Source organism: Rattus rattus, chromosome 2 (assembly GCF_011064425.1).
Source record: "Rattus rattus isolate New Zealand chromosome 2, Rrattus_CSIRO_v1, whole genome shotgun sequence".
NCBI lineage: Eukaryota > Metazoa > Chordata > Mammalia > Rodentia > Muridae > Rattus > Rattus rattus.
In genome coordinates, this window is record NC_046155.1 from 49,537,163 (window position 1) to 49,561,828 (window position 24,666).

At 39.3% G+C, this 24,666-nt stretch overlaps 1 pseudogene; it reads right to left on the reverse strand.

The window, feature by feature from the left end:
- Window positions 1-3,940: 3,940 nt before the first annotated feature.
- On the reverse strand, window positions 3,941-4,559 carry LOC116893820 (annotated as a pseudogene).
- Window positions 4,560-24,666: the final 20,107 nt, after the last annotated feature.

Here is a 24,666-nt window from a genome sequence, read left to right on the forward strand (position 1 = left end):
AAACATATATTACCGTAAGGATTTTTCCGTTAAATTTTCTAATTTAGAAAATGTGGGGAAATGTGGTTTTAAATATTCATTTTAAGTTGATAATTTTAATGAAGTATCTTTCTGTTTTATTTAATTTACTTAATTATGACTTAAATAACTTCGATTTATTTTACTGCATCTGAAAGCATAAAAATAATATTTTTAATATAAAGACCCATTTCTATATTTTTAAAATGCTAAAATAAAATGAAATCAAAATGAAATTCTTCCCAAGTGAGGTAAGCATAAAATGTATTTTTCATCATGAATTCAATTACTTCTTCTATTATTGGTATTTAAAGTATACTTTTATTTCTTTTTTCTTTAATGTCCCTATGAAATTGTAGAATTAGAGAGCATTATACAAATATGCCTTCTTTTATTTCATTATAATTTTTAATTAGTCTTTTTTCCATACTATGTCAGGCTAATTTTAATTGTGAACACGGCATGCAGATATACCACCATGATAAATATGCAGATGGTACCACATTGAAAATATGGTGAAATAGAAACATGCTTGCAATGGTGGTACTAGTTCTTCTGACCGAAGTCATTTCAGGAAAGAATGTTCAGTCCATCATGGGAGGAACTCACAGCCACAGGACCTAGACACAGTGGACCATAATGCACTTCAGTAAAAAAGCAGAGAGCACCCAGTGTCCATGCTCAGCAAGTCAGCATTCTCCTTTCTATTCAGTCCACACTTCAAGCTCAGGAAACAGTGTTCTTTTCTTTTAAGGTGTGCTAGTTTGTATATTCTTGGCCCAGGGACTGGCAGTATTAGGCTGTGTGACCTTGTTAGATTAGGTGTGGCCTTATTGGAGTAGGCTTATCACTGTGATCATGGGCTTTAACACCCTCCTCCTAGCTGCCTGGGAGTCAGTCTTCTCCTAGCACCCTTTAGATAAAGATGTAGAACTCTCAGCTCCCCCTGCAACATGCCTGCCCGGAAACCATCATGCTCCCACCTTGGTGACAATGGATTGAACCTCTGAACCTATAAGCCAGTCCCAATTAAATATTGTCCTTATAAAACCTGATTGGGGTGTCTGTTTACAGCAGTAAAACTGTATCTAAGACAGTGGGGTCTTCTCACCTGATGATCAGGTCAACCCTTCATAGCTCTACCACCACTAACTACTCCATTCAACTAAATCCATCCACTCCATTTTGGCAAAGTTGCTCTCCCTTCTCTATCCACACACCTCAGTAGGGCTCCAGTCTTTGGCCTTGGTGTAGCTCCAGGAGCCTCATTCTCTGGTAACCCTACAATGTCACCACAAAGAGTCTCCTACCAAATATCACATCTTAGCAACACAACACATTGGAGAGTGCCAGGCACATACTTGGACAGCGTCAGCATTCTCCTCAGAGAGCTGTGGTTTTCTGTCATTGCCCAGATTCACAGTAGAGTATCACACCACATACCACTGGAAAACGATCAAAATTTTATATCTGAAACAGAGTTTCTATTGGATGAATACAGGTTTCATCCCAAAGTAAAATTCATTTCAAAGTCGAACTGTTTCACAGGCAGTCGTCTCTAGTATGGTGAATGGTTTACACACACACACACACACACACACACATATACATATATATATATATATATATATGTATATGCTAACTTATTTGAGAAAGGGTCTATGCAATGCAATTAATTTAGATATCTTGAGAGGAAGAATTTATTCCAGACTTGCCTTCTAAGCTGAAGTCTCTTGTAAGAGACACACAGAGGCCCACATCATGGGAAGAGATGGGAAGCCTGGGTAGTTCTCATAAGCTAAAAGGCAGAGGTCAAAGTATTCTCTTCAGCCTGCAAAGGGGCAAAGGCTCTGTTAAGACTTAGATTACAAAATTTCTGCTTCGAGGCTATTTCAAGCCACTGAATGAACGGCAATGTGTTACAACATCCATTGAAAGTCATACAACAGGCAATGTAATGCTATGAATATCTACAATGCTTCCCATTTAAAACAACGTTTCACAATATACAGTCTTGGTTGGCTTGGAATTCAGTATGTAGTGTAGGCTGGCCTCAAACTCACAGAGATCTGCATGCCTCTGCCTCTCAAACACTGGGAGTAAAGCTGTGTGCCACCACACTAGGAGCCTTAAACATTTTGTGCGTTTCATTTTGCTCACATTTGCTTGTCATTTATTTATTCCATTTGGTAAGACAATTTTTTTCCTTACAGCCATGTGAAATGCTACATTTTCCACTTTTATTTGTATATAACAATTTTTATCGCTTTTCAAAATAATTGGATCTTGCTATCATCATTATCTTGGTATTAAAAATTAGATTGAAACAAGACAGCCGAGTAATTTAATGGACTGTAAAATATCCATTTAATCTTAACTCTTGGTTTGGTTGAATTTAAGGGCTGAAGTTTATCGGGATGAAAAAAAAATCAATTAGGACAGTATGGTCTTGACCCTGAGCACTGCCAGATGGTCAAAGTCTCTGAGATCGGTGAAGGAAAGTATAACAAGTAATAGCAGAATACTCAGCTCATTTATGTCTTTTCTTGAGAATCATGGGCAAGGTAGAGAAAGAGATGTTCATTTCTTATATCCAGTAGAACCATGAGAGGCTGCAAGAAACTGAGTGCTACTGACAGACAGTTAAATACGCAGGTAGATTGACACTATAACGAAAGCCTATGAACACGTGCTAGAGTTGGTCTGTGTTCCAGAGGATTCATCACGGTCAGCCAACATTGTGGAAAAGGAATAGTAACATGGAGAGAAAGATGTTTTATAACAGAAACATGGCTTGGGGATACATAGTCACTTGAGTGTCATTCAAACCCAGAGAGATAGAATTTGGGAACAGATGTAGCTCCTTCAAGGACAGAGAGGGACAAGAGCTGCTAAAAATCGAATCAATGTCATCCCATTTGAAATCGCAGTCTAGTGACTAGGAATATCAGCCAAGAACACCATCTCTCCATGTGAGCTTTTGATCCACTGGGCTGGACGCTGCCCTCCAATCTGGACCAAAACAACTTTGTGAACATCTGAAATCTAATTCTCCTCATAAAAATCCTCCAAAATATCATGAAAGAATTAAATATACAAAGGCGAGGTAGTAATACAAATGATTTCACAGAAAAATTAGTTTACTGCTGTAATTGGTGGTGTGAACCTGGGAGAAGGGGCCTAAAACCGACGTGGACTAATGTCTCACGCAATGGCCAACTTTACTCAGAACAATTATCAGGCAATTGACACTCTGAGGGTTCAGAGGAATCACATGAATAAAGTGTTCAGTCACAAGGACAAGCCACATGTATCAAAACATGCTTTCCTGCAGAGGACTATGAATAACAATAGGTGAAGAGAGCTCACACTGATCTGTTATACTTGGGATGGGGCAGAAAAACAAATTTCAAACAAAAACTGTGTTTTGAAGAAACTCAATTCACAAACCCCTTGTCTTTTCATTTGTTTTGGGTTTTTGTTTGTTTTTTTCGTTTTTGGAGTTTTCTCACAAGCACTCAGAATTCTCACATGACTCCATTTTTTTGGGGGGGGGTTCTATTTTCACCCTTTATTTGGAAAACAGGGCAATAGTAATTTTAGAATTTTAAGTGAATTAACATGGTAATAAAAATACAGCCTGAAATTGGAGAGTGAGTGGTTTCTTTGGGGGTAGGAGGTGCGAGATCATTTACAAGGAAGAAGAGAACACATTCTCCGTGAGCCACCAAAGGGTTGAGCTTCCTCTCACAGAGGGCAAGCAGTGCAGTGCAGGCGAAGCCTCCGTGATCTTTCTGACAGAAAATCGCTCTTCAATAGTCCACAGAAATTGTAGGTACAAGAGAGAAAGCAACTTCAGACTGACTTATTAATTGATCTGGATGTCTATGATGTGTCCCCCATTCCTGAGGTGCAAACATCTTCAGAGTGACTGTTGGAGAAGGGAGCCTTTCATGTGCTCCCAGTTGTTATGCAGTGCATAGGGACTGGTATCAGTTCTGCCAGGCCACCGCGTGCTATTCCTCAAAGACCACCTGCGCATTTATACAACATTCCCATCATGGTTCCTGCTGCTACTGTGTTGAGGTCATCTTCTGCATCCCGTGTTTTCTCAATGATAACACCAAAAGCACTATCGAGTAAAACCGGGGAACCTAGAGTATTAGCCCAAAAAACCCCTTGCCTAACCACCATATTCAAAATCTGTACATTTCTTAGCTTGGACCAGGCCATGCTCTGGGTTTCCTTCGATCCTAAATGAAGACTGTTCATTGCCCCGAATGCAGCCCCTGTCATGCAACCTCCTCCAAAAGTAAAGAAAGCTCATTCAAATCTGCCTCAGGTTTTATTAGCTCCAGTTGGCAAAACAAATTCATCTGTATCCTGAATGGGATAGCGTGGATCCTCATTTAAATAAGGAATCAGGGGGTTCATAAGAGTCAGTGGGAGCCGGCCAAATCCTCCTTCAAGTAACCCGCTCCTGTGCTCCGAAGAAGCCAGCTAGTCTGCGATGTATTGCCACTTCCTCTGCCACCCTCCATAATGTCAGCAGCAAATAATGGTGGGCTTCCCACCACCACCTCAGGCCGGGTCCTGTGCCTGACCGGACAGCATCAGTGGGAAGACCTGCATTGTTACTGCTCTCGTTAAGCACCACATTTTTGCTTTTCACATGACTCCATTCTTGTTCTGACATTCTACTAACATTCTTCAGGGTATGGAGATAGATAATGGCAGATATTTCAGTAATATATCCACATTGATATATAGATATGAAATAAACACAAATTATATGTACATATACAGATATATCACTAGGAAAACCAGGAATGAAAACCATGCAGATTGTCCTCCTAAAGAAAGACTGTATAACCTGTTTTTCCATCAAAAAGATAGGGAATTGGAGGGGATTAACAGCCTGTTGATCCGTGTTATCTGTAGGGCCAGGCAATATCAAGTGCCCAACAACAGGGTCAGAGGTGGCTAATAGAATGACCTCTATGCTTTCCGCAGGACAGAGACCATACCAAATCCTTCCCCAAACCCTTAAGCTGAACAGGGAGCATATCTGTAGAACCCATCTCTTTAGAAGAGATGACACGTACTTTGAGTTGAGTTTCAATGTAATTATACCTCTTCATGCACTGGGGATTGTATTACACCAGGAAACTTTTTTTTTTTACCACAATGCACTGTGGTTAAAGACATTGGCACCTGGAAAAAGATACTCTAGAAATTGAATTCCACCTGATGAAGTCATGGTGAACCCAGGTTTCTTTCTCACCTCTGACCAGGTCATTTCACTGCCGGCGTGGACCCTGCAAGATTGCATTTCAGTGAATAGAAACAGAAGCCTGGACATGCTTCCCTGAGAATTCCATAGGCTCATTTATTCTATCTGAAAATTTAAAAAGAAAAGATAAACCAAAGTATGTGTTTGCTTTACAGAAACAAGACTATTTGGCTTCATAATTTGGAAAAAAAATGTACTTTTCCTTAATATACATCAGATTTCCTTCCCCTACCTGGATTTCCTAGTTGGACCTCAGTGGGAGAGGATGCACTTAGGCCTATGGGGATTAGATGTCCCAGTATAGGGAAAGAACTTAAAAATCTCTCCTCTGTTGTGACTAATGATATCAACTCAATGGACATATCTGTGATAGATTTTTCTAGCTTTGATTATTTCACAAAGGAAGACCTACACCAAATAGAGATGGCACCATCCCACTGACAGGGATCTCTACAAAGAAGAGAGAATGAAGGATTGGAAATGGCGAAGCTTGTCTTTGATCTCAGTACTCAGGAATCAGAGCTAAGTGGGTTTCTTTGAATTTGAGGTCAGCCTGGTTCACAGAGTATGTTACAGGCCAGCTAGTACATACTGAGACTCTGACTAGAGATAGATAGATAGATAGATAGATAGATAGATAGATAGATAGATAGATAGATAGATAGATAATAGATAGATGATAGATAGATAGATATAGAGATATAGAGAGAGGTTAAATTGATATAGTTGATAGAGATAATTACATATGGATGGTACATAGAAGATATAAAAATGGATGGTAGATAGATAAATAGTGAAATGATAGTTAGATAGATGATAGATGATAAAAAAACAAAAACCCAAGCTGAGCTTGACCATGTATTTATTCTTTGTTTACTGACCATGGCTATAGCTGTGACCAATATCCTCAAACTCCATCAGCCAAACTCTAGCAGCCAGGACTTCCCAGGTATGATGGACTGTATACTTAAATTATAAATCACAATAAAAAGTTTCCTTGATTAGGTTGAGTTTTGTCAAGGACTTAGTCACAGCAGCTGAAAACCTAACTAATGCATATTTTTTCCTTTTCTTTTTTCTTCTTCCTTATTCACTTTACATCCTGTTCATGGTCCCCCATCCCTCATCTCCTACCAGTCCAATCTTTACAAATCCATCACCCCATTGCCCACCTACCTCCTCCTCAGACAATGAGAAGCCTTCCTTTCGTGCTACCCTACCCTGAGATATCCAATCCCCATAGGCCTAAGTGGATCCTCTCTCACTGAGGTCCAACTAGGATGTCCTGGTAGGGGAAGTAGACCCAGTGTCTGGCAACTGAAACAGAGGCAGCCTCTGCTCTAACTGTTAGTGGACCCACATGAAGACCAACTGGACATCTGCTACAAATCGGGGGGTAGGGGGCTGGGTCCAGTCCTTGCATGTGCTTTAGTTGGTGGCTTTGTCTCTCTGAGTCCCCCTGATCTCAGGTTAGTTGACTCTGTAGGTTTCTTGTGGTATCACTGACCCATCCAGCTTACTCAGTTTATCCCCTACACCTCCACAAGACTCCTACAGCTCTGCCTTATGTTTGGCTGCGGATCTCTGCATCTGTTTCCATCTTCTTCTGGATGAAGCCTCTCAGAAGAGATTATGCTAGGCTCCTATGTCTGCTGCATTTTTATCCCTGTGCATCTTAGAGGCAGAACATATTTTTGGGTTGTTGTCCAAAGCCATCGAGACTAAGACATGCAAGTAAATTTTCTGGACATGGTCCACCATTTTGTATGGCCTGCAATGGGTGAGCTTTGAGAATGCAGGGTCCTCAAAGACTTCATCACAGGATTGCTTCTTGCTGAAGAAATACCTTTCCTGTCATTATTATATAGCTTAAAAATTCCTGGGCATCAGTGCACCCTATTGAGCAATTGCCCTAAAGATTAACAAGAGAATAAACTTTCATGGGTTAATGCTTTTTAGATGAATTAATGACTTTATAGAATTTCTGATTTGAATCAAGTAATTTTAGGAATAAAGTTTTAGGGGATAGTTTTAGTTGTTTTGCCAAACAAATGTAATAAAGTTTGAATCAAGAATAGAATGTACCCACTCCTCATAGAATAATCAATAAAATCAGCATAATAAAAACTACAGTGTGCTTTCAGAAACTATGTTAAGAAGAGATATAGGCTTGGAACAAATTTTCAGCCTAGGAAAAACATTTAATCTAGGTCATGTCCAAGGATGAAATCATACGTGTGCAATATGATAAAACAAAGCCATATGAAACTGTTGCTTTGAACTTATAATGAGCTTATAAAGTGAAACACAGCTTTAAACTTACTGTGATTTACTTCTGTAACTCCCCTTTTATGTAACATTTCATTTATGGCAGCACATGCTGGTGAGGATGTGGAGCAAGGGAAACACTCCTCCACTGCTGGTGGGAGTGCAAACTTATATAACCACTTTGGAAATAAGTTTTATGGTTTCTAAGAAAATTGGAAATAGTTCTACCCCGGAACCCATTCTTTATTTTTTTTTTTGCATAAGTAGTATTTGACAAACCTTAAGCTGCCTTTGTCTCAGGCACAACACTGTCTTTTGAAGTGTGTTTTGCTACAGAAAGATTGCTCTTGTTGTTCAGAGAAAGTTATATCTTGAGGTATCCAATGTCCCCCAATAAATTGATCTCTGCTTCTTGAGAAAATGTAAGTATCTTTGAAGCTAAGAGAAGTTTGGATGCAAGAGCTTCTTTTTAGTGAGCAATATTTAGGCACTTAGTTTATTTCACAAACACAGAAAGAGTTGAATTTTTCACACATGCACATATGCACATACAAGAACATACACTCACATTCTGTTGTTGCTTGTTTCCATCTATTGAAAGTTACTAACTTGTCACCTTCTGATGCTTGTAAGAGACATGAATAACATAACTGTCAGCAGGATTCCTCACCTCAGATTACTACTTGCCTGTGTTATTGCAATGTCTACCATTCTGTTACTTTCATTCTGGGTTTTCTTCATGAAACCCTGCTTCATTCATTGTGCTCTGGATATGCCATATTCCCTTTACATCCATCTCTTTGTAGAGAGCTGATACATACACGGCAGCAGTTCAGACAAGCTTCTTCCACATGCACGGTGGACATTTCCACTTCAAAATTATATGAGTGAACCTTAACCTCTACTCGTGCATTTTATTTTCTATTTCAGTTAATAACACTACATTTTAATCACTGACTCTCAAGATCACAGCTCTCCACGACCTGACTTCCTCCTGTAATTTCCATTCTAATTACTCAGGAGCCACGGTCTTTTCAATTTGACCCTGACAGGCCTTCTTATTTGTCTCCCATTACTCCCCCAAAGAAAATGAAAACCTTTTAAAATCATCACTGGCTATGACAATACCTATTTCTACTGTGTGAAACTTCTCCCAAACCACAGATTCTAATGCTTAGTTGTTGCTTACGACCCCAATATAAAAGGTCGATATTGTGACTGGTTATAAAGTCTGTAGTTCCTTACAGTTTTTTTCACCTTGCTTTACAGATTGTTTTTTTCAACCCCAAATACATGTGACTAGGCTTATTTTATTTAAACAGGACAAATGTCTGTATTCGCTATTCTCCATCCCAAAAGATGAATAGCAGGACACTAAAAGATGAATAGCTGCTGGAAGGAGGTAGTAGATTAATATTCAAGGTTCATGACATAAAAATGTGAAATTTTTAAAGAAAAAACATTCAAAAAATTAAAAGACATATATATATATATATATATATATATATATATTCTAATCAAGTTCCTGATAGGAAAAGTCTTTGTGACAGTATTAAAGTTACCAATGAGATGCTTTAAACTAGGTTTATCATCTTGGTTTATTTGATGGATAGATGTCTTAAAAGTAGAATGGGAAAGTAAGAGACTCAGTTATAGAGACCGTATAGAAAAGGAGAGAAGGAAAGCCTCACGCATGAGAGTCTCAACAGACTAACCCAACCATCGCAGCAAAGGGTCACATGTAACACTTGTGAGACAAAAGGAAGCAGCCAGACAGCAAGCAGTCCTGACTGGATCCAGCAAGGGAAGAGGGCTTGCTGTCTTAAGTGAACCTGACCCACCATCTGAATGAATCTGGTGATTCATGCAGGCATGGACTAGCCGGAAGATCAGCTTTATTTACCAAGGATAGAGGAATTTTAATTCAGCACCCTGGCTGCCCTAGCAAGAGATCACACCCATAAACCTTCTAGGTCTGTGTGATAGGGGTAGAATACAGACACACCTTTAATTCCAGGAGAGAAAGGCAAGTAGAACTCTGAATTCAAGGCCAGACTGGTATAGAGCAAGTTTTAGGTAAAGAAAAATGTTAAGTTCAGGCATCGTGAACACACCTTCAATCAAACCCTGCCCTCAGCAGACAGGCGTGCAGATCTCTTGAGTTCCAGAGAGTTCTGTGCAGTCAGTAAGTTCATTCAGTGTGTTTTGGGGCAGCTCAACTCTGTGCAGTCAGTGGACAGTCAATGCAGTGAGTGGAATGGAGTGGAGTTTATTTAAGAATTCATGCAGTTCAGTGCAGGTGACCAGAGGCAGTTGAAGCTAGAGAATGAGAAAGATCCAGACGATTTGAACAAATTGCCAGAGTTAGTTGAGGTCAAGCAGAGCAATTCAGTGAGAAGCCGAGAGAAGCCAGATGGCATTAGTCAGCTTTGGGAAGAGTTTGAGCCAGAATAGCTGAGTTGAACCAGCCAGTCAGAGTTCAGAAAGAATTAGGCAGGGCGAGCTTATTCAGCAGTAAGCCTCTGACACATCAATTTCATAAGGTGAATAAAAGTTACATTCACAATTGGGTACCTGTAAACTCCTTGTTAGACTCCACTGAGAGAACCTAAAGAGCACATGGCGTGCCCACGTTTCTGAACTACACAGTCAATGATTGAAAATGGAGGTTAAGTTCTTAGTTAATCATCATGGCAGTAATGGCAGCTGAATATTCCATACTTATCACTTGCTAAGCTGGGTTATTTTTCTTTTTCTTGCTCCTACAGATCCTGGCTTGCCTCACACCTAACCATTATTGTTTCTCCTGGAGTCTAACCAGAAAATGATACCATAGGCACCCTGGCAAACACGGGAAAAACTGAAGAGGCTAATTTAATTTTCCCAAGTATTCCTCATACCAGTACTTTTTTTTTCCTTTCCCCACTCACTGTGGACAGATATTTAGTACGTTTCCTTCTCTGTGTTGTGTGGTGAATGTAAAGTTGACTTACTGCCCCCATCCCAAAGCAGATCAAAACCAATACCTCCATTCTTGTCTTTCAAACATTTATTTCCTTTACCATCCATACAAAGACATTTGTCTCATATGTTCAATGTAACCATTGATGTATTTGTAATTATTTTTTTTTAAAAAAACACCCTCCTGTTGTGCTTCATTGTTTTAGAGAAACCATGGATTCTTAAAGGACAAATTCACGTCATTCATTTATTCTAAGCCTCCCACACAATGTCTACCTAAGAACTGAATCAAAGAAGTGTACGATAAATATTGGGTGGCTGCAGTTTCCCATTAAAACATGAAGGGTTCTCCTCTGTAAAAATTTCAAAATCTGTTACCTGTCTCACTGTACAGAAAATGTCATTGGTGTTCATCTCATTGCAATCCTGAGTGCCAGTGCGAGCTGCATTTTATTTAAAGGTGAATAATGACACATAAAAGCACCCAGAGAGTTTTGAGAGGCTGGTGTGTGACACTTCCTGTCAATCTGGGTTTGTTCTGTCAGAGTAACTGATGTGACTCTTTAAATTCCTGCTGATAGAGCACACACCTGTGCTGTCGAGGGAATTAAAATAATTCTTCACAACCGCACTGAGTTGTGGCTGCTAAAAGCTAATTCTGTTTGTTTGGTTTCTGGACACCGATGTTAAGTTGTTAAGGGACTAGAAGGCAGGGGGATGCTCGAAAGCTCAAGGGTGCTACTGCTACATTTCATTATGTTGTGAAGACGAAATTGAGGGCAGGGAGAGCCTGCCATAACTGTGCTTTGGCTGCGAGGCAATGTTGTCTCTTTGACTTCATTACTATGCATAGATATGCCTCTGACAGGTTAATAAACCTTTGCAAAAGGCTTTGGCATTATAGGTCATGCTATTAAGAGAAACCACGACACTAGAAATTAGATAGAAGAGGCTTCTTCGGGCTCTCCTGCTGCTTTTATCCCACGTTCATAGCAGTAGCAGGTGACTCCTAGGCATGCTTTGGCTTCATTAAAAAATCAATTGAGACCGGAGTCATTGGCAAAATAATCACTTTGGCACGCTTTCAAAACACAAGTGACTATCCACAAACAACAGAGGCAGAATCATAGGAGTCAAATCTTCTCAGCAATACATCAAGGTCCCTTGCTCAAAGGATCTTGACTTAACTCAAATATAATCATGTGATTCTATCCTGCAGCTACTATGAAGACAAAGAGAAATAGATAGACCTTTAATGAATGGCTGCCTGTCAATTTTATGGCATCGGTGAAAATAGAATTCTATCCACATCTTTACGTTTAATGAGATGGCGGAAGCACTATGGATAAAGACATGTAGAATTGTATACTCCCGTTATATTATTTAACTCATAAAGATACGGTGGCTATTTCAACCATAAGAGTAACAGTAATTTTACCTGTGTACACTTTCTTCTCTGGGAAGAATGATCTTTTCAAGTATTTCTGTAATTTAGAAAACAAAGAATACATAATTTTTTTTTTTTTGGTTCTTTTTTTTTGAATACAACCCAGAGCCTTTTCCTAGGCAAGCGCTCTACCACTTTAAATCCCCAACCCTGAATATATAGATTTTTTAAGTTATTTGTTTAATAGATAGGCAACCTGCCTGAATTTACTAAAGGAAATATGTAATGTATGTTATTGAATACTTATGAGGCAATGATAATAATAATGGTATTCAGTGGGATGTATTGTGTGATATTGGATTATGTTGTCTCATCATGTAATCCTCTTAGAAACAATCTATTCTTTGCACCCTTTTCCCAAGGTAACAATATCAGAGAGAAATTTTAATTCTGAGTTCAAAGCAGAGAGTCTAAATTCAGGGAGGGTGCATACTACAGAGGAAATTAATATTTTGTTGGGCATGCAAATTCTAGTTCAATGAATTTATGATTGAGTCTTTATTGTGAGTGACAATCTGAGCCTGATGAAAATCTTTAATTAGTTATTTTAGATGAAATATTCTTTGTCTCTCTGAATCTCTTTGCATCTCTCTCTATTTCTTTTCCTCTCCTACACACACACACACACACACACACACACACACACAGTCACAAAATAACAATCTAAAAAAAAAAACCTTGCTTTTCATTAACAGAATACTGTTTAGTCATAAAATTCTAAGTTTAAAATAGTTCTTAAATATTTGAAATATAGAATGCTTCCAATGGAGGAAGCACACTCATGATTTGACTTACACTGTATTGTGAGAGTACAGGAGAAGAAACTGTAAGGATCGGGAGAAATAGATTTCTAAAAAGCTGTTTATAAAGCTAAATATTACAAGGGATCCTGTAAAATACCTCTTCTATGCACATTCATAAATCATAAACAGACTTCAGAGTTTACTATGGAATAATTGTAGCCTCTGAGCATCCTTCATAGGCAGTCAACCTCAGGCAGATGATATACAAGAAATATTGCTGTTATGTCAGTGTTCAGCTGTGTAGCCCAGGCTAACCTTGACTATGTGATCCTCCTTCCTCCTCCTCCTGAGTTCTAGGATTAGAGGAATGCATTGTGATATATGGCTCTCACGTCTCCTTTTGAGATTAGTGTCATTCTTGCTAAGTACAAAATTACATGACACAACACTAAGTTACTTTCTTCGTAAGGATTTTCACATTATGCAAAGAGAAATGAGCAGCTATTGCAACAAAGAGAGCAACATCTATTTCGCTGGAGACAAAGATCTTGTAAGATCTGCAAGTGTTTTCTAGGTTAAGCAAAAAAAAAAAAAATAAATGAGATAAAATAAATAAAAATACAATAAAAATAAATAAATAAAAGTAAAAAAATTAATGTTTTCTTTCACAGAGGTGTAACCAAGGTTAGAAAAAGCCAGGTGTAGAAAAGGGCAGTGAAAAGGTGGCTTAGTGGATAAGAGATCAGAGAAGGGTTTGCCTTGAGGCTATCCCATTCGGCAAGAGCTATAAGGAGGAGGTTTTTGCTGCCTTGGGCTAGGGATTGGTCAATTCAGAAGCCTGAGGGAAGGAGAAAACCTCAAGTAAACTTTGTTTAAGAAGCATTTGGTTCAATTGATCTGTGGAGACTGGCAGCTATCTTGCTAATCACTGAGGTAGAAATAATAGGCATTTGGTTAATCTTTATCTTGTCTGTCCGGAGTAACAAAGAGAGCTAGGGCCATGAGTCATAGCTAATCCTATGATTAAGGGGGGTTCTTTGTAGTAAAATACTTCCAGAATAGAACCAAGTTGAGTAGTTTCTCAAACTTCTGATGTGTGATGAATAAAAGAAAAGGATGAGTTGAGGAGAAAGAGACACCTGCTAAAACTCTGGCCAGATAACAAACGCTAACAAAGGGAACAAATTCACCGTGAGTTGATAAAAGAAAAGATGTGTGCAAAGCCACGTGCGTGGGCTTACATGGGACTGCTCAGAATGTTGTTTTATTGACTTACTGTAAAATCTCCAGGGATATTTAACCATATCTCTAAGACTTTACAGAAAAAAAAAATCCAACCAAACAAACACCATCAAAATCTGCCTTGAAGATTCGCACAGTGCCAAGGCTACACTCATGTGATATAATGTACAGTCTCAGAAGCCTCCGTCTCCAGAATAAGAAAGGAAAGGACATGAAGTATGAGATTCTTGGCAATGAAATGAGCTTTCTCAGGATTTTGTTTCCCAGTCTCTGCTGCCAAGCCTGGCACGAGGATAATTGTAAATTTCCCAGGAATGATTTGGAAGATGGGTATTCCAGGTCACCCTGAGTGTCTGATGGGCACCCTTTGCTCTAGCAACAAATAAAGTTGCTTAACACATTCCTTTCCTGCTTCCGGAAAATGAATAAGGATATATTCATTTCAGTACACTCCTTTTTTATTGCATTTTTTTCTTATAAAAATTTGTCAGCAAAAAGAAAACCCAATAAGAGTGCTTAGCATTCAATCATTATTAAAATGAGGGAAAATATTCAATTTTAAATTCCTATAAATTCCTCGTTAAGATATCAAAAACACATTACGAATTCCCTTTTGTCTCCTAGGATATGACTTGATAGTTTCTAGACCGTAATTGATCATCACGTCTTTATGTCTGTTTTATGGAGTCCCCTCGTGAACAGCAATCCACTTGCCTTAATAGCATGCCCTTTACAGAGAAGATTGTTTCCATTTACCTGCTCTGTGGCTGTGTGTTAAATCCAGCTAAATCAATTTTAACAAGCCCCTTCTTCAAATGTGAAGAAGCAATTAGCACCCAGTGATGTCACCTGAATTCCCATAATTACAAAGAAGCCAAGTGTCTGCCATCTTTCCTTATAGGCTTTAAAATTCTGACAACTTGGCATTGTTATTGATGCCTTCACAAATGGAATTTAATTTGTTGTTTACAAAGCACTGTTTTCTCCAAGTTGTCTAGATTTTTGTCAGAAAAGAAGATCCCTTGACATAGATAGAATTGATGCTCTGTCCTCACTAGTGACAGTTTCTGTAATCATGGGGCTGCTTCTGGGAGAGCACCCAAGAGCACCTGAGAGAACCCTGCCTTCTGACAGACTACTCACCTCTTCTTTTATGGTCTACCCTACTCATGTACCTGGGTGTTGAATATTTTAACTAGCTGCTTTCCTGGTTTCTGGCTCTTTAATTCTGGTCTCATTACATTATGCTAATGTTCATCTTTCTGAATCTATTGTCTCCTAGACCACATGCTAACACAATCAGAATCCTTCTGTGTTTCACAGCCACGGACATTTTGTCTTCTTTTATTTAAGATTGGTTCATCCTAGAGCATTTCAGGAGACCGGTCTTCCCAATGGCTGGAAATCTCCCTTCTCACCCCAGACTCACTCTCCCATCTCAAATAGCAGAAGAATGACAGCAGCTTGCTTGAGAAAGGTGCTGTTTCTTTTCTTGTAAGAAAAATAATAAAGATCATTGATATGTTTATAAAAAGATAAAGGATGGTTATGTTCTATGGAGGTATGGTGAGGTATGAGGGAAGGGAGTGCTTCAGTGGGCCCATGCTGAGGTATTCCCTTCCCCCTGAGGGACCAGCCACTTGATGACATAGTATAGAATAGAGTTTATTCAGAGCATGGGGAGCGGAGTTAAGAGGGTAATAGGGGTATATATATATATATATATATATATATAGAGAGAGAGAGAGAGAGAGAGAGAGAGAGAGAGGAGAGAGAGAGAGAGAGAGAGGGGAGAGGGGAGAGGGTGAGAGGGGAGAGAGAGAGAGAGAGAGAGAAAAAGGAGTAGAGAAGTAGTGTAGTAGAGGCTGCCCATGAGCACATGGAGAGACAAGGGGGGAAGGGAATAGGCAGAGAGGGGGGGGGGGAAGGCAAGAGCAAGAAAGCAAGAGAGAGAGGATGGGGCTAAGAGCCCCTTTTATAGTGAGTCATACACTGTTGCCAGGTAACTGGGGGCAGAGCATATCTGAATCTTGCCAGGTAATTGTAGTGCAGAGCCTAGACAGAATGTTAACGTTCCCCTGTTTTGGTTTAATTAAGAAAGGAAAAACAAACAAACAAACAAACAAACAAAAAAATGGAAGAAGCATTGCTGGAGCAGGAATAGGGTTGTCTACATCTCTGCTTGTTTTGGGGTGACATGTCTCTCGGGAACCCAGGAAAGTGGGTATGGTGATGTTTGTCCAGTCTTAGGGTTGGCTGTTTCCTTGTTGTCCAAGGTCTGTGGAACCATCTGAGGATAATTCAGAAGGAACAGGTCCAGTAGAAGCATCTGTGTCTGTGAGAGGAGGTTGGACTCAACAAGATGCTGAAGCACACATATGTACTTATTATAGGTAGAGAACGAGACTGAAGTGCATTTAGGAGGAAGAAGTTTCGTTTCTTACTTGTAAATTTGAAACCCAGAGGAACCCCACCCTCTGGAATAGGTCGTACGTGGGAACTTTAGGCAGACGTACTTACCTGAGTGGAGTCTATTTGGTTCATGAGAGGTGGACCTGAGTGGGTTCTCTGTATCTTATAAGTTTACAAAAGAGAAAACAACATGAGTTAACAGCATGAACATTCTTTAACACGAGCTTTTAGTGGAGCGGAAGGAACAAGAATCTGTGATTATGTAGTTGGATCATATAGTGGAATGTTTCATTAGAGTTAGGCAAATTTATAAGAACTCAAAAGTGTTAGGACAGTGGCAAAGTAAGAAGAGGAAATAGGAACCATTTAATCAATGGAACCCATGCTTAGGGAAGGAAGTAACCGATTACATCAGTGAAAGCTTACATATGAACTAGTTCTTAGAAACTGAGTTTAGGGGTCTGCTTTCTAGGTACAGTTACCTTTGCTGTCAATGTAGTCAGAAATTTGAGGAAAAATAAACTATAATCTACCATTCATGTATTATTTGAAAAATGACAGAGTCCATCAGCCAACCGTTCCCTGTGGTCTCTGGGGTCTTCATGGCAACTTGGGCAAAGTCAGTGTGGTTTTCAAGCCCAGAAGATGAAGAGCCTTTTCCTCTGTGGAATGGATACCTGTGACATGAGAAATGATTTACCTTGATTTAGATAAATCATTTGACTCTAAGGGTATCCAGTTTTGTCCACTGTATTTCTCAGTGGTAATCATATCACAATGCAGGCAGATTATTCAAGCTGTGCTCATATCTTTTGAGACCTTGTGCAGTAAATTGTTTTAGGCTTTGGGAGATTCTGTCTGTCATAAACTTAAATATATTAATAATTAATATATTTCTGACAAGATTGAGGGCTATACCTATTGGTTACATCTGAATAGAGCACACCATAATTCAACGGCAGTAGCAAAAAATCATCATCGATCAAGACAGGATAGGAATGAAAATCTTAAGTGTCTTTGACATGTTGTATAAGTAGAGAAAAACACGTTTTTTTTTCTCGAGGCTGAAGCGCCCCCAAACAGAACTACAATTTTGCTCAGAGTGATCAAAGAAGGCAGGGACCAAATAGGGGAAGGCAGGGCCAAAGCTGCCTTTCTCCTGGCTTTGAGCCAAATAGGTAGGCTGGGCCCAGTGGCAGCTTTGGGCAGAGCAGGAGGAGAGAGAGAGAGAGAGAGAGAGAGAGAGAGAGAGAGAGAGAGAGAGAGAGAGAGAGAGAGACAGAGAGAGAGAGAGAGAGAGAGAGAGACAGAGAGACAGAGAGAGAGACAGAGAGAGAGAGAGACAGAGAGAGACAGAGAGAGACAGAGATATAGAGAATGAATGAATAGCGCATGCACAAGTGCAGGGGCAACAGGTGGATGCCGGCCTGGGAAAGCAAGTCTGACAAACAAGAGTCCCTGTCAGGACACAAGAGGAGGGGCCAGACCTGCTTTTCATGCTGTGAACCAGTGGCTGTAGCAGCTGCAGAAGCAATAAGGGAGGCAGCAGGGAGAACAATAGCTATGGAGTGTTGGATCTCCGTGTAGTAGCAGGGGGGATGCAAACCTGCAAAGTTTCTAAGTCCGAGTCTCCGCACCATATGATGTGTTTATAAAAGAATAAAGATAAAGAGAGGGGGGATACGTTCAGTAAATGTATGGCAAAGTATGGAGGAATGGGGTGCCTCAGTGGGCCCATGTTGAGGCATCCCTTCCCCATGAGTGACCAGCCACATGATGGTATAATATAGAATAGAGTTTATTCAGGGCATGGGGAGGGGAGTCAAAAGGGTAATAGAGGGAGAGAAAGGCAGAGAGATAGAGAGAGACAGAGAGAGAGACACAGAGAGAGAGAGAAAGACACAGAGAGACAGAGAGACAGACACAGAGACACAGAGAGAGACACAGAGAGAGACACAGAGACACAGAGAGAGACACAGAGACACAGAGAGAGACAGAGACACAGAGAGAGGCACAGAGAGAGACACAGAGAGAGAGAGAGAGAGAGAGAGAGAGAGAGAGAGAGAGAGAGAGAGAGAGAGAGAGAGTGAGCAGTGGTTGTGGTAGTAGGGAGTAGAGGAGTAGATGCTGGCCGTGAGCACAAGGAGAGAGATGGGAGAAGGGAATGGGGAGGGAGGGAGAGCAAGAGAGCAAGAGAGCAAGAGAGAGGGGAGGGGCGTAAGAGCCCCTTTTACAGTGAGTCAGGCCTACCTGGCTGTTGCCAGGTTACTGTGGGGTAGAGTGTACGCAGAATGCAAACAATAATCATTAATGTTTTGACTCTTTAAAGGAAGAAAGCTGAGAGCGTGCACTGCATATTTAAGAATCGTTGGATGTTTACCACACACTCCAGGTAGAAATTACAAATTTATGGGAAAAGGAAGAGAATCTGAGATGACTTAACAATGCCTCATATTTAATGTCAGGAATAATCTATTAGAAGCAAAAGAAAAAGACAGTAGAAGTACCATAGTGTTGTTCTTTGAAAACCTTGGAACTTTGAAAATCTTGATGCAAGGTACCGTAGCAGCTTTTCCAAGAAAAGCTGGTCTACTTCTTTATGAGGATGTTCAACCATGTAGTATCTTTTTATTTTACTTCTTGTGTCTGTTTACTTAATATCAAAACATCTAAAATTAAATTATGCAATATGCTACATATTAAAGGAAAACATTTCGCCAGGAGTTCCTTTACAGCTCTTGTCATTAAGCAGTAAGTCTGAGTTTTATATTTCTTACTTGGTTTATATTTCTTTAACCAACAGGTAAGAGCAGAAGTGTTAGGAATGTGAATAAAAAAAAAATCTGGTTTGAGGCATGAAGAAACTGCTTACAGAAGCTAGTCCATGGTGAGACACCTTGGAGAGAGGGATTATAAAGACAGATGTTATAGGCCTTTGCTTGTATGCGTAATCTAGATTTACCTATATACGTACATGAGCATAATGAGTAAATGAAGGTAGAAAGATAGAAGTCTAATACTTAAGGGGAAGTTGAGCAGCAGCAGGGGGGAAGAAAGTAACAGGGAATGATTATTGAGGGGAGGGGTATGCGGGTATAAAAATACCATGTCGAAGTGTATTCTGTTAGACAAGGAATACACTATAAAAGCATATAGAGGATCAAGAGAGCATCCTCCTTACATAATGGCCTCCGTCTTTTGGGTTACCATATTTTTCTACTTTCTCCATAGGCACCTTGGCTTTTCTTATTCTTTCTTTTCTCTTCACCTCTACTGAATATTTGATTCAAAGCTTTTACCAACAAAACTGTACCACATGTATGGGGTTACTTTGTGATTTAAATCAGTTTGCACTTGGTGAAAAAATTAGCACTCTGAGGACAGGGTATTAAGAATTTTGAATAACCAAACTAGATATATTAGGACAAATAAAAATTATGTAAAATGTTTGCAGAACTCTACCGAACTGTAGACATGTTATACTTCTGGTTGGACGATTCCTCTGACAGAGATGTCGGGGTCCCACCAGTGTTGTGTCAGCCTTACCACCCATGACAACTATATTGAGCAACTATAGAAACACAAGACAAACAGCAGTTCTCTCTGTGCTCGCCCTGACTGTACCCATTTAGAAGCTATGAAGTTTCTATCACTCTATTGTAAATGTTCCCTTCTATTGAATTTGCAAAATATATTCTATTTTTTAAATTTTTATTAAAATCACAAAAGACTATGTTATGACTTAAATGCTCCAAACTAAGATATTTTTACATGAATATTGTCATCTTATAATCTGGTCTCAGGTGAATAAATTAAGTTTTATTTTGCAGGAGTGCCAGACCAAATATAATGGAGTTTTTCCCTTCCGAAGATAATTTCTATGAATGCAAAAATATTTTAAGCATTATCTATGTGACCATTTCTCTTTGTTCTTCATGGCAACTACATTTAAATATATTCTGTATACTGTTTAAATGAGGCCTTCAGACTCAAACACAGCCACTAAATAATACAAACAGAATCAGACATAAACAGTCTAGTTTCAGGATCCAAACCCTGCAGACAGTCTTTTAACAAGATTCAGGTGTTACTGGGAATAAATGTATGTCAGCCCCATCTCAAGATCCAGTAGCAGAGCATCTTCAAAGAAAACTAAAACTCAAATGAAAAGTTTGTGCTAAAGTCACTTAATTAGCAATTTAAAGTTCTGCAACACAAATTGGATTATAATACATCTCAGTGGGAAGTCTTGCTTCCATGCATCAGAGACTGTAATCATAGTTTCTAGTGGGTGGGGTGTCTGCATGCGGAACAGCAGGGGCAGAGGTTGGTACCAGTGAATGGCCTGGTGTTGTTGTAAGTCATCCAGTTACACAGAACTAATCTGGGCTCTAAAGTTTACTAGCTGGGTGATGCTTAAAAATCAGACCACTAAGCTCCAGTTCCTCCTTTGAGAACATTCTGGGAATTAATCGTCTGCTGAATCTCTACTATGTGGTGGGCTCCATGAATACTCTACACACAGCACTTCATCTGACTACCAATGTTACCTCCAAGTTACAAGATGAGAGCTTAAGGTTCAAAGATGTTATATAGCTTGACAGGAGACCAGGGTTCTTAGAAAGAATTCTAATCCAATTCCAATTGCTGTTTAATCTCTCGTTTTTCTGAGCTGAGCAATGGTGGCACAGGCCCTTAATCCCAGTACTCTGGAGGCAGAGACAGCGTGATCTCTGTGAGTTTGAGACCAGCCTGGTCTACAGTGTTAGTTGCATTTCCATAAAAGGGTAGGCTCACAAATTCTGCATGAAATATTTGCAAGCAGAATTCTGGAGACCATTAAAAATGTCACAAACCATAATCAAGTTGGTTTTATCCTAATGATCATCCAACATATGAAAATCTGTAATTATGGAAAACATAAATAACACTTATGAATATGTATCACGTGATCATAATAAATAAAAATAGGCCTTTAAGAAAGACCAGTACTTCTTCACAATAAAAGTCCTGAAGGAAAGGATGGAAAGCACATGTCTCAAGATAATAAGAGCTGTATATGGCGAACATTTTTAGTCAGAGGGAAATGAACTGAAGTAGTTATCTCTTCAGTTAGAAGAACTGAATTTCAGTCAGAAATTAAGAGCAAGACAAATGGTGCGCTCCATTTGCACTTCTCTCCATGGTCTGGTCTTAGCTATAGCAATGAGTCAAAGGAAAGAATTAAAAGAGATACAAACAGGAAAGAGAGAAGCCAGTCTCCTACACTCAATGTCCCTAAGAGCTCAGCCAGAAAGTCCTTAGGCCTGATAAATACTTCATATCAAGAAGCATGATGCAAAGTCATGCATAACCATCAGAAGCCCCTCTATATGCTAGTCATGAACTTTGTCATGAAGAAATCAGGAAAAGCATCTCATTCCCAGTATCTTCAAAAATTTAAATATCTGCGATTAAGCCTATGCACAAGGCAAAAGACCTTTGCAGTGAAAAATTTAAGATACTGAAAAATGAAATTGAAGAAAGGGAAAAAACCAGAATACAGAAATAAGTCCTATCCTACTTCTTTGGCAGAATTAATATTGTTTAAATGGCTTTATTGCCAGAGGCAATATACACAGTGAATGGAATTCATAAAAATTTCAATGAGATTCTTTACTGTGGCAAAAAATCCTAAAGCTTATGTGAAAACAGAAACAATTGAATAGCCAAGAAAATCCCGATCAAAAAGCACAATGTTGGACACATCATATTATGTGGTTTCAAATTTTGCTGGAGACCTGAGAGGAAAACTGTATGGTTCTGCCACAAAGGGAAGTATGGAGACCAGAAATAAAAATCAAATAGGATATAGGAATAGAAATGGAGGGCCCAGAAATACTCTCACAAGATAATAGCCATATAAATTTTGACAAAAGTGTCAAAAACTTGCATTGTTGAAAAAATAGGAACTTTAAAAACCAGGACTTGGGAAAACTGAATGTCCACATGTAAGGAATGAAAATAGATCCACGTCTCCCACCATGTCCAACAGTCAACTGAATATGACCTTAATGTGATAACTGTAACCTTGAAGTCACTAGAGGGAAACATAGGTAAAACCCTTAATATCATATAGACATAAATCAGGACTTTCTGTTTAGTACAAAGATTTATCCCAAGAACTGGCAAATGGTTTCCACGAAACTAAAAGGCCTTTTTCAGTCAACCATCAGACTGAGCACGGGGATCCCAATAAAGGAGTTAAGGGAAGGAATGAAGGAGCTGAAGGGATTTTCAACCCCATAGTAAAAACAATATCAAACAACCAGGTACCCCAGAGCTCCCAGAGACTAAACCACCAACCAAAGAATACACTTGGACAGACCCATAGCTCCAGCTGTATATGTAGCAGAGGATGGCCTTGTGGGGCATCAATAGGAGGAGAGACCTTGGTCCTGAGAAGGCTAGTTGCCCCAGCATAGGAGAATGCCAGGGCAGTGAGGTAGGAGTGGGTAGGTAAGGGAGCACCTCATAGAAGCAGGGGGAGGGGAATGAAATAGGAGGTTTGGGGAAGAGAAACTTGGAAGGGGGATAACATTTGAAATGTTAAATAAAATAACCAATAAAATTATTTTAAAGGCTTTTGTGTAACAAAAGCAGCAGAGTGAAAAAAATACTGCTCTGAATGGTAAGAATTACTGTGAAACATATAAAATAATAGATTCATATTGAGAATGTATGAGGAACAAAAACAGTCTAATGAACTGAATAGAAATTCTCAAAGAAGAAATATAAGTAGCTAGTAAATATTTTAAAAGGTGTTCCACATCCTTAGAAGTCAAGGAAACATAAATAAAATCTGTTTTCAGATTTTAATATAGGTCCAGTCGTAATAGGAGGGAGGGTAAATTAGTACAGCCACTATGGAAGGTAGTGTAGACATTCCTCAGAAAGCCAAACCTAGACCTGGCTATGAGTCCGAGGTGAGTATCTGAAAGATTTTAAGTCCATTACCACAAAAGTACACATAAAATAATAAAGTCATGAAAGGATAAAAAAAAGCATGAAACTAGAGATCGTTGTGTTAAGAGAAATAAGCAAGATTCATCAAGACAGATACCACATTTTCTCTCATAGGCAGAATCTAGATTTAAATATAGGTGTGCATCATCCTGTGACGCAGTGTATGTGTGTATATGTGTGTGCCCTGAAAAGAGAAAAATAATCATAATAAAACAGTGAAAAAAGATATTAAGTGAGGCCCAAAGGAGGTATAAAGAAAAGGGAAGTGGGATTCCTTTGACCTAACTAGGAAGGGAACACGCTTCGATGTTGAAGAAAGAGATCAGCAGGAGAACAGGAGGACTGGGGAGAATGGTGGGTGAGAGATGAACAATGAAGAATGTTGATGAATATCATGCATGTATGAAATTCTATGAAGATAACAATTCCTACCATAAAATAATTTTAGAGATATCGATCTAACATCCTTCTGCAATTCAGGCATAATTGCACAGTATGCATAATAACAAATAATGTAAACATTAGACAGTCCACCTGAAATATATAAACCAAATAAATAATTCATTTTGATTTTTATAAACCTGCTCTCTCTCTCTCTTTCTCTCTCTCTCTCTCTCTCTCTTTCTCTCTCTCTCTCTCTGTGTGTGTGTGTGTGTGTGTGTGTGTGTGTGTGTGTGTGTGTGTAATGTTTCTGTGATAGAAAACTGGGAAATGAAATAACCTGATCTGTAATCGTCTTCGGGCAGATTTGATCTAAAATGTAGACTACATCACTAGCATATACATCTAGCTAAAGTCTCCTCAGCTGTTTCCAACAGCATAATCACTTCTCTCCCTTTTGTTTCTTGTCTCACCCTTCTCAGTGGGACAAATATTAATCAAGCAATCAAGAAAGGACCCTGAAACATGAGAGAAGAATAGAACTTGACATGTGATCGTTCAATACAATTGAATAGTCAAGATTCCTACAAAGATATAGTCACACAGACAGTATTCTAAAAATATTGTGTAAAGAGAATCATCTCTTCAAAGATGGAATTGCATGGCGGTTTTCATACTGATGTGCTGTGGCAAGAATAAAGTAAGAACTGAGGGAGGAGGAGAACATGCAGGAAGAAGAGAACAACTGTAAGTTCCTGAAGTCAAGATAAAATACACCATGTACTCCAGCATCCAAGTTCTGTATCCACGTGGCCCATGTGCCCAGGGTCATGGACACTTACTTTCTGAGGTTCTCCTAAGCAACCACTATGAGAATGCACACAAGATTTGGGGTA